Below are 11,593 nucleotides of genomic sequence, written 5' to 3' on the forward strand. Positions count from 1 at the left end.
AAAATGGAGAGATCACATGGGCACGACAACTAAATTGCAAAGAAAGGGCATGACAATGAATTGTAGAGATCACAGCAACAAAATTGTAGAGCAAGGGCATGGTAATGAAATGCAGAGATCACATCAATGAAATGCACCAATCATAAGGGCATGAAAATGTTCACATCTCTCCACCCTTATTTTGAGCTCTCAACCCTCTTTCTCACCTAGCTCTCCATAATCAAAACAATTTTAGGCTGAATTGGGCTAGAGGATGATAAGGAGAACAAAGAAGAAATCAAAGGTAAGAGATCAGAGTGTGGAAGGTGATGAGAATGGAGCGAAACAAGCCAGGAAGAACAAGAAAAGGTGATTTGATACCATAGGAGGAATGTTCATTCCAAATGAGAGTAGGGAGGAGATGCAGAAGAAATAGCTAGGATAATTAGCATCTAGGTGTCATCAAATGTGTGTTTTGTTGAGTGCTTAATATTTATCAAGTTAGATGTTGCCCAACTTTGGTAGAAGTGTGGGCTTAGAAATGTACTTGTAATGGTTTCCCAAGGTAGATAGAAAAGTATGGTAGCCTATGAGGTAGGCTGTAGAGTTTACTATATTGTATATAGCAGACAAATTCTGGAGACTGGTGCAATGGAAAGAAGAATATGCCAAGAGAAATAGTGGAAAAAGCAATGTAATTTTGAACTTTTGATACAATATTAATAAAAAATATATTACCAATCAAAAAAACCAAAGAGAAGTACTTGTTGATTGTTGGCTTAAAAAATCTAATAACTATCAACAACATAATTTAATAAGTTATTCTGATAGAAAATAAAAAATAGATTACCACTTCTATGCTTGTTCATTTACAATTTATTTTATTCTTTTATATTTTTTTCTTGAATTATTTATTTGAATATGCTATTAACATTTAATGTTGTTATGGTGTGAGAGATTGTGTTATAATAACAACAAAAAATTGAACTAAGTTTTCATATCCAAACACACAAACATAAAGGTGGCACAATATTAAAAGCATTTTTTGATACAACTTTAAAATTTAAGTTTTAAAAAACAAGTCATTTTCTAAATACTTCAAGACAGCTTAATTTTCTTGCTCTTGTATTGAATTGAACTAAAGCTTGAAAAGGAACAGCTATTACATAACCAAAGTTACCTACACCCATTCTTGATAAATTCCTTAAAAGAAGTTTCCCTTTGAGTACATTTTGCCTTGATCCCAAAAGAAATGCATAATGTCAAATTAGAATCACAATTTTTCCAGTTGATATAGTGTAATGATACATTAAAAATGATTAAACAGAACAACTGAACCACAACAATTCATAAACTATAAAAAAAAACATTTGTAAACTACAAGGCATTATAATCTTTGAAAAAAGGGGCATTAACAATTAACTCACTCCCGTTCTGGCCAGTAATAAAATTAACCCATTCGTTGAACTATATCTGCAAGCTATTGTAGCAGATGAGATTCTCCACGTAGATCCTCAAGACAGTAGCAGCGCCTCCCATTTTGGATGTTGCTTATCAAAAATTATTCTAGTATGTCCTCCATCACAAGCTAATGCACATAAAAAATGAAATAAATATAAAAATACTCCAAATATAAGGGTTTGGACTTAGGGTTTCAACGCATAAAAGCCCAAACACCCTGTTTCAAAAAATACAAGAAAGCAACTTAGAGTTTTAAGAATAAAAAGAGAAAGAAATGAATATGAACTAAATGCGTAGACTTTTCCCTTACCTTTGGTTGTAGTATCGCTGAAAACCAACTAAATTTCCATTGTTTTATTGATTTTGTTCAACTCGGCTCATTTTTATTATTTTTCAAAGGCATTGTGATCGTAGTGATAGCCAATGTTCTAAGTCATGGTAGGAATTGGACACTGATTATGAAGGAGGCTTTTACTCCAATTTGAGTAATATCATTAATTTAAGTCATTCGTTAAAGTTTATAAATTGTTAAGGGAAAGTACTCCTTACACAATACTACAATAATATAAAATGATAATCAGCTATGAAGGTTAAAATTATAAGTGATTGGACAGCATTACTCTAAAAAGGAGGAAAAAAACTTCATATTATAATTATAATTTTTTGTAAAATTTCTTGTAAACTCTGCACATTTTTCCTAGTCTGCATTATTTTTGTGGAGGATCTTGAGGTGAGTCACTTAGCATGGGTTGAGTGAGTTTTATTATTTTATTATTTAGATTTTAGAATTTGTATGCAGTTGGATCAATTTTTCTATTGTGCTGTGATGTAATAAACACCTTTAAAAATATCTCTAAATATACATATTTAGAAGGAAATATAAAGAGATTCCTATATAGAAGGAAAAGAAAGGAACATTTTCATAACTCTTGAAGAAAATCACAGAGCTAGGGCATGACAATGAAATCACAGAGCAAGGGCACAACACAACAACCAAATCATAGAGATCACAAGGGCACGACAACCAAATCATAGAGCAAAAGCATGAAAATGAAATGCAGAGATCATAGCAATGAAATGCACCAATCACAAGGGCATGACGATGTCTAGAGCTCTCTACCCTCATTTAGAGCTCTCCACCTTCTTTCGTGTGCAACTTTCCATAATCAAAACAAATGGGGAATGATTTATGTCATGTTTTTTTTTTCTTTTTTTATACTTACGTAGACATCGCAATTATGATGCTAACTTTGGTATTGTGATGGTGTCGAGGATAATTGCAAAAAAAAAACATGAAAATCACCACAAATTACACCGTTGTCGCAAATTGTCATCACAATTTGACCCCAAATGTTGTAGTGTGTAGGATGGACTAGATAGTTACCAATAAAAGACCAAATCAAACGAGAGACCAAACTAGTAAAAATAGCTCACAATTTTGACTTCCATACAAAATCACATTAGGAAATGCTTCCCCATGCAAGATTTTGCTAGTTTCATTCAAGTAAATGTTATGCCTAGGCAAGTGAATGCTCTACTAGGTGAGCTTCTGTAATAGTTTGATAGTTTTGACCAAAATTCTAGCAATGCTTGAACCCTTGCTCATGCGACAAATAGACAGACACCAAGAAACAATAGGTTAGTTCCTGTGGGAGAAAACAAATGCAACAACTCTAAAATTCTGACTTGCACGAGTTTTTTTAATAGACCAAGCGAGAAGACACTATAATTTCTTAGTTTTGATAGGAAAAGTTTGATAGCATAGTGACACTACATTGAATCTTAGAGGTATCAAGACTAGTTTTGACTACAGACCTTCCTAGATTTGATAGTTTTAACAATGTCATGGGTAAATTCTAGTAGTGTAACATTGCAATAATGAATCTTAGATATGTCATAACTAGGTTTGATAGCTAAGTTTCCTAGACAAGATAGTTTTGACAATCTGATGAGTAAATTTTGATAGCGTAACGATGCAATAATGAATCTCAAATATGGAAGGACTAGGTTTACTAGCAGTATGGTGTACAAAATAGTAGGCACAAACAATTCGACAAGAGACAAAGAAATCTTATGGAATGAAAATTATGGGGAATCTAACTCAAGGACCAATACATGCATGTTTATGTTCAAGAACATGTTTACAAGTATACAACAATGAAGACACTTCAAGCATTGTATGGAATCAAAAATTTGAATGTTAAAAATAAATAGATCCCCTCTTTTGGAAAAAAGTATTCTCTTGTAAAAATGTGTAAGTTTAAAATAGAGACACCAAGCTCTCCTTTATAATACAATATTTTTGCTCTTAATAAAAAGCTAAGTTATGAAATTTGAAGAACTTAATGTAATAACTAAAAGGAATATATAAAAAGCACAAATTATATAAGGCATTAATTGCAATATCTTAAATAATATTTTGAAGTTGTATAACACAATATAATATTTGGAAAGGTTGTATAACATAATTCATTAAGCATATATTGAATTTGAACATTTAATTTTCACAAACTCAAAAGATATTCAATACATATCTATAGGCAAGAAGTATTCTTAATCAAATCCAATAACATAATCTTATTTGTGTAACTTATTCAAAAAAAATCTTGTAAATGAATTTGCTTTAGTTGATCAACATTTGTTTGAAAAAGATAAGAAAGTAAAAGCAATAGAGAGTAATAAAAAGTGAAAAAATAAAAAATAAATTGTACGAGGGAATGAAATGCAAGTTTGAATATGGAAGTTTAGTCTAAGAAGTAATGTAGACATAATTAGAACAAAGAAACTAAACCCCCCTTTAAAATGAAATTAAATATTTGAATTATTAAAAATAATGCATGAATATTTCTTTTACACAAATTGATAAATTTTGCACGTAAAAAGATAAGGAAAAAATGGCACATATAAAGGCTCAATTGATATTCTATAGTAAAAAATATTATTATCATCATTAGAATTAATCAATATAAAAGATTAAATAAAATTTACTATATTATAAATATACCAAAAAAAAATTTAAAAACTAAATTAAACAATTATTACAACTATTTATATTTAAAAATGAGCTTAATAAAATGAACTTAAAAAATGTTAAATTTTAAGAAATTAAAACTTTTAAAAGTAAAAGTGTGAAACAACATAAAAATTGTATATCAAAATAAAAATAAGTTATTTTTATCAAAAAAGGAGAAATACAGATTCTTCATTTTTGAACTTCTAACTCGCATGTTTATTTTTTATTTTTTTTAAATGGCATACATATTGTGATTAGAAAAAACTTTTTTTCAAGCTTGACTTGAACTCTTATGAATGAGACATCTTAAATGGAAAATGATTGCAGGTGTTAATCATAAAAAAAAGTGACAACCACTTTAAACTTTGAATTAGAATAATAGTTTTTCATGAAGGGAGACAAAAATATTGTAAAAAATATTAAACAAGAAATGTAATAAAGAAAAGAGGTAACTACATAAATGAAAATGAAAATAATTGAAAACACATCCAAAGAAAAAAAGCTAGAAAGGAACTAAGTATAGGTCGAACAGACAAACAATCCAAAAATATGATGACATCGGTGTTACACATGTAATCAACGATTAAACTTGATTCCAAAAAAAAGTCAAGTTGAAATTGAAAAATAAGGGAATGTGGATACAAAAAATTGAAAAAAAGGTTTTAAAATATATATATTAAAAGCATTAAAAAGAAAGAGAAAAAGATTAAAGGATTATATAGAGCTGACATGGCGGAATGGCCATATCAATAAGTGTAGAGTCGAACCATCAATAGAAAAATAACTAAGTTATACATGCTAACTCACTTTCATGTTTTGTGCCCCAATGTGCGAATGTGCATCCAAAAGGCTACTATGCTGACTTGTTTGGAGCGAGAGAAAATAATTAAGCAAAGAAGATGGTTGCTGAAATAGATGACATACAAAATGTGCAAACTATAGAATGTGCAAACTAAATCAATAAATAATTTAATATGCATAGAAACCAAAATAAATATGTATATTGATTTGTTTTTTTGTTGTTTTTTAATGAAGTTGTAGAGAAATATTTGAAGTATATATATATAATACAATAAGCCACGTAATAATGATTTTAAAAATGAGCACGTCAAAAAACATTGTGAGTAGAGGAAAGTAACGGTCATGTAGGTGGATGTGCTTGGCAGCTAGTAAAGTAATATTTGGGACATCCAAAGGAAATTAACAAGAAAATGATCTACAAAAGGATGTAAACAATACAATAAAGGAAAACTAGAAAACTTGATACTAGATTTATTTAAACCCTTTAAAAACCACTACAAAAACTATTGTCTAATGAATATTCGAGTTCACCAATGATGAAAATAATAAGATGAACATTATTAAGAATGGAAGAAGCAGTATCTAGCATGTAGGGTGAAATCATATTTAGCATGCAAAAAGGATGAGTTGGTAGAGAATGGCAGAGGCCTTAGACTTCTACAAACACTAAATGACAAGACTGACAAGGATGCTCATTCAAAAAGAGAGGGAGAGCATGGTATCATAGGAAAGTGCACATGATGGGAATGAGTTACATAAGCATAGAGATGCAAATCAATAGAGGGAAAATGAAAGAAGGATAAACTTAAGTAATGTTAGATGAGGTGCAGGCTAAAAGGAGCATTAACAACAAGAGAGATAAAATGATGAAAAGGATGAGACTTGCAAGAGAAAAAGGTAAGCTTGTTGAGAAGGAAAAGAAGGTAAGAAGATGGTGCTAACTCAATTTGACAATGACTTACATATTTGTAAAGGATGTTTATCTTCAAGCTTTTAATAGAAGAACACACTATTACTAAGAAGGAAAAGAAGGTAAGTAAATAATGCTAACTCAATTTGACAATGACTTACAAATTTGTAAAGGATATTCAACTTAAAAGATGATGGTAAAATTGTCAAATGAAAGTTGTGTTAATATCTACGCCTAAGTTGCCTATTAGTGTCCAAACACTTAGTAATTTACCAGGCAAGGTTGAACGGTCGTCACTGTAACTGAGTCATCTAGTAAAGACCGAATATATAAGGATGTGTTTATTTTGCATTACATGCTAAGAAAGTCAGAGATTGTTGAGCACCACAATTGAGACTGAGTGCATATATAAGTAGAGCTTACACAATTGAGACTGAGTAAACTGTAAGACATTTTTTATTGAGTAAATAGAATAGATCAAGTGTGTAGAAGTTGAGTGCCAGCGTGAATGTTATTTATGATCGAGTGTCAGAACATACAGATGCCAAGAAAATCGGTTTTGTCATATGAGTTTGTAATCATATAGATACCTCTATAAAATTTTTTAGCCGACTTCTATACAACATTTATCTTAGATTAATTATCTATTTACACTTATTAATTAGATCGCTTTGATTTGATTAATTAAGTTATCTATTACTCTAGTTTACTTAAGCTATCTCTTAGGTGCATATAATTAATATTTTATATTAATTATAATGTGCAACCTAGCTTTTTTCCTTTTTTAGGGTTTCATTCACCTTTAAGGTTGAATTCTTGTACATCTTGGAATTCATTTTTCTCTTGCTCTCAATGTTCTTGGTTCTTTCAATTTACATGTCATACAACTTAGGGAAGAGGTGACAAGCAACTGAGAAAGTGGGCCAATATCTCTTGCAAAATAGAAAGAACCAAGAACATCAAGAGCAAGAAAGAGGTACAGACACCTATAAAGGCACATCTCATCAACACATCATGGGGCTAATGTTGTGGAAGGGACACTCACTTGACAAAGGAAGAGGGCACTAAAAGGCAAAAAACTATCCCCCCCATGGCACTTTATAATGTAGTGCGAGATCTTAAGAAGGGAAAAAAAGGTTAAAGGCATGTGTCATCAACACATCATGGGGCTAATGTCATGAAAGGAAGACTCACTTGAAAAAGGAAAAGGGCACCAAAAGGAAAACAACTATCCCCCCATGGCACTTTATAATGTAGTGAGAGATCTTAAGAAGGGAGGAAAAGGTTAATTAAATTAATAAAGTGTCATGGGGGGATAGTTGTTTGTCTTTTGGTGTCCTCTTCCTTTGTCAAGTGAGTGTCCCTTCCACGATATTAGCCCCATGATGTATCAATGGCAAGTGCCTTTATAGGTGTATGTACCTCTTTCTTTCTTTTGATGTTCTTGGTTATTTCTATTTTGCAGGAGATATTGACCCACTTTCTTAGTTGCCTATCACTGCTTCCCTGGGTTGTACAGCATGCAAATTGAAAAAAAATCAAAAAATGGTTGCAGCCCTTTCTCTGGCCTGTGGACCTATTTTCTGGTGTCATTGTGCCTTTCTAGTGCTATTAACACCTCTATGGCAACTTCCCAGTGTCATTCACACCTTTTTAGTATTGTTGTAGCATTTCTTTGTCACCATTGTACCAGCTTTGATGAACCATCGTGGCCCTCCACCTTCGTCGCCCTCCTCCGCTCTACAACCGCTTAGCTTTGTGTTGCTATTGGAACCACTGTGCCACCATCAAGACCACTGCCACCACCTCTGCACTGCCCTTGCAACCACCCTGCCTCCTCCTACCCATGTGGCTCTTTTGGCACCTGCCACATGGCACTGGTGCCACATCAGCACCTACCATGTCTGAGGTGCTACATCACTACTTTTGGGGCCCATTGCCACGTGGATGCCACATGGAAGTCTTTTTTTGCTACAACGGCCTCCAAGATGTCAAATTTTATACAATGAAATGCTAGCATCTACATGACATCAGCACTGCATTAGCTCTCTTGCATGCCCTTTAGGTCCTTTTTTTACCTACTGTCAGTTTTTTGGCCGTAACTTGAGCATACGAAGGTCTTTTTTTGATCTGAAAGAAGTGCTGAAAAGATGGTTCTGAGATGAAGACAGTGGTGCAAAATTTTTTTGGTTTTGATGTAGTTTGGTTTCCTATTTGGGAAGTCAAAGCTAGTTTTTAGCTATCTCTTTTTGGAGTAGAGTTTTTCCCACTGGGTTTTCTCTATTTCTCTGCTTAGTAGAGATTTTGTTGTATTGGATACCTTATCAGGCCTTGATGTCAGGACCCATTTTCCTACTTTCATAGTTGTGCTAAATTAGCTTACCTCTTAAGCTTTGCTTAAGGTGAGGGTGTTAGAGTAATTATCTATTTACACTTATTAATTAGATCACTTTGATTTAATTAATTAAGTTTTCTATTACTCCAGTTTACTTAAGCTATTTCTTAAGTGCAAATTATTAATAATTTATATTAATTATAATGTGCAACCTAGCTATTTTCCTTTTTAGGGTTTCGTTCTCCTTTAAGGTTGAACTCTTGTAATTATTTTTTTACATCTTGGAATACATTTTTCTCTCACTCTGCTGAGATTTCCAAGCTTTTCTTTTTCCTCTTTGGTTTCCTTTCAACAACAGGTTATTTTGCATGCAAGTGTTCTTGGTGAATTGTGAAGTTGGTTTTCTCAACTTCTACAATTTAATGATTGGAGAGACAGTTAAGATGGGGTTTACATGTCTTTACAAAAGGTTTTGATCCTAAGGAAAGTAGATCAACGAATCAAAAAATCAAAAGGGATATGACAAAAGGATGTTGATCTCATTTTGGTTTTGACAAGGTAGTGACAAAACACTTAAGTCATTACTTAACAAAACTTAGTATGTGTCGAGTAAGTAGTGTGTGTCAAGCAATATATGCAGTTAGTGTCGAGCACTAGTATGTGTCGAGAAGATGGTATGTGCCAAGTCACTCAAGTGTCAAGAAATTCATACATGTCGAGTCATTTAGGAGCTGAGTTACAATATTAAGGATATAGTGAATGTTGAGCATCAAAACTTTCAAGTGTCAAGTAAATAGTTTCTCGCATAGTTGTTTATAATAGCACAAACTCCTATGTAAATCATTTTTGGGCCGGCTTAAGGATTTTTTTACAATTCTACACGATATATATGAAGGTATATTGAGAATCTCTATGCAGTACATGCAACCAATTAGAAAAAAGGGATGTATTAAGTGGCAAAATGAATGAATCACAATCGTTGATTCCTACTGAAACCTAGCTAGCCTAAGTCTTCTTAAGGATGGAAAACCCTAAAGATTTTTTATGTGTGGATGAGAAGAGAAGGTGGAATGTTAAATGTAGAGAGAGCATTTATGGTGCCTACGGAGTTTATGACTGAGATATGAATTGTAGAATTAGTTAGAGAGAAAAAAGTAGAGTAGTTAAAGGACAGACGAGATACATCTGATTAGGAGGATCAAATACACATCAAGAAAGAGGAGATCTAATATCTAGCAGAAAGGTGTTAACCAAAGGATCAAGGCTGAAACATTCTATCAGGTGAATCAGTGAAAATATCTTAACCAAGTAATCTTAACAGTCTTTTGTAAATCCTTTCGTAGGGTTCTTGTTTTAATGCAAGTTTAAGTCCTCCAACAAGGCACACTTTTAGCAGGGTGTTGAAATCCTTCAATATGGTAAGATTTAATAGTCTTTGTAAGCTTTTAACAAGCCAAACCTTTCATAGGGTAGATCATAGTTTATGATCAAACAATTGTAACCTTAATTAGATACACTTTACAACTGCAATAGTGAAGATTTGTGGGTGTCATCCCACCACTCCAATTTTACCTTCTCATTGGAGAGTTTATGGGTAACAAACTTATTGTGTTATGTGTTATTTGTTTCATGGTATGGATGAACATGTGTAGCTAGCTATTTCAATTTACATGCTAAATTGTGAGATGTATGTGTGGTGAATGTTTTATGGTTAACATTTTGAAGTACTAATTCACCCCTTGCCTACCCCCTCTCATATTTTACTTTCCCATTGTTAATTCGAACAATTGGTATTAGAGCTTTGTTCTTTGGAAAGGAAATCTTTGCAACTTTGAGGAAAGATCTTGAAGATGGAAGTCTACAAGTTGGGAAAGACTATTGAGAAACAAAATATTTAAATTTAGCTTGTCCTACACCAACTCATGGAAGTAAGAGATGAACTGCAATGTTCATTAAAGAAAAGGAAAGAGCTAGCTATTGAGCAAGATGACACTCATTACGAAGAGGAAGACACTACTAAATTGTTTGCAAATGGAAACTCAAGTGAGTTTGATGTAGCAATTGCAAATCTGATGGAAAAGATTGGTGCCCTAACTGAAGAGGTTAGAAATCTTAAGATAGAACAAGAATTTCAATTAGTATTGCTATGTGAGGTGATCAATCATAAAAAGAAAGCTGAGGAAGAAAAGGTCATGATTAAAGATGACAAAAGGACACTGGCCAATACACTGGAAGAGAAGACATTAGAGGTACAAAGGATTTCTAACATGCAATTGGATGTAATGAATCAATTAATTATTTTTAATCATGAATTGAATGGAAAGGACTAAGAAATGAACTAAAAAAAGAAATGAACTAAGAAAAGAAAAGGAATTATCTGAAAGTTTCAATAAACCTAGTGAAGCCATCTAGTACTTTGAGAGACTGATGAGATCTCCTAGACCTAACAATAATACTACTAGATTAGGATACACCAGTACTAAGGAAGGAGAATCATCTAAAAGTGGTGAATAAAGAAACAAAAAAGGTAAGAACTATAAACTCACTTTTCATTATTACGAAAAAGTTAGGTCATACAACAAATGTTTGCAAGAGCAACAATGCAAATCAAAACCCTAAGCAAAAATTAAAGGGTTACTATCATAAGTTAAATAAGAAAGGACATTAGACACATGAATGTAGGACCAAGACCTTAAGCACACAAAGATTTGAAGGATATTGCCACAATTTTTAGAAATATGGACATAAGCATATGAATGTAGATCCAATGCCAATTAGACTTTAAACAAGCAAAGGTATAACAAAATGGAAAATCCTGTGATTGGGATTATAACACAAGGTACAGTTGTCACTATTGTCAAGAGTATGGACATGTTCCTAAGAATTACATTAGAACATATTTCAGAGGCAACTATAATAGATGGTTGAGGGAGACTACATGTTCTAGTTGTTTGAAGATTGGTCATATCAATAGAAACTATCCAACCAAATCACCAGCACCGAGTAATAGTAATAATACAGGCAAAGAAAAGATCAATGTTGAAAATTTCAAAGTACAGATGAACAAATCATGGAAGAAGAAGGAATATTATAG

This window comes from Cupressus sempervirens, chromosome 9 (genome assembly GCF_028749045.1).
Source record: "Cupressus sempervirens isolate cs-2001-9-10 chromosome 9, ASM2874904v1, whole genome shotgun sequence".
In the NCBI taxonomy this organism is placed as follows: domain Eukaryota; kingdom Viridiplantae; phylum Streptophyta; class Pinopsida; order Cupressales; family Cupressaceae; genus Cupressus; species Cupressus sempervirens.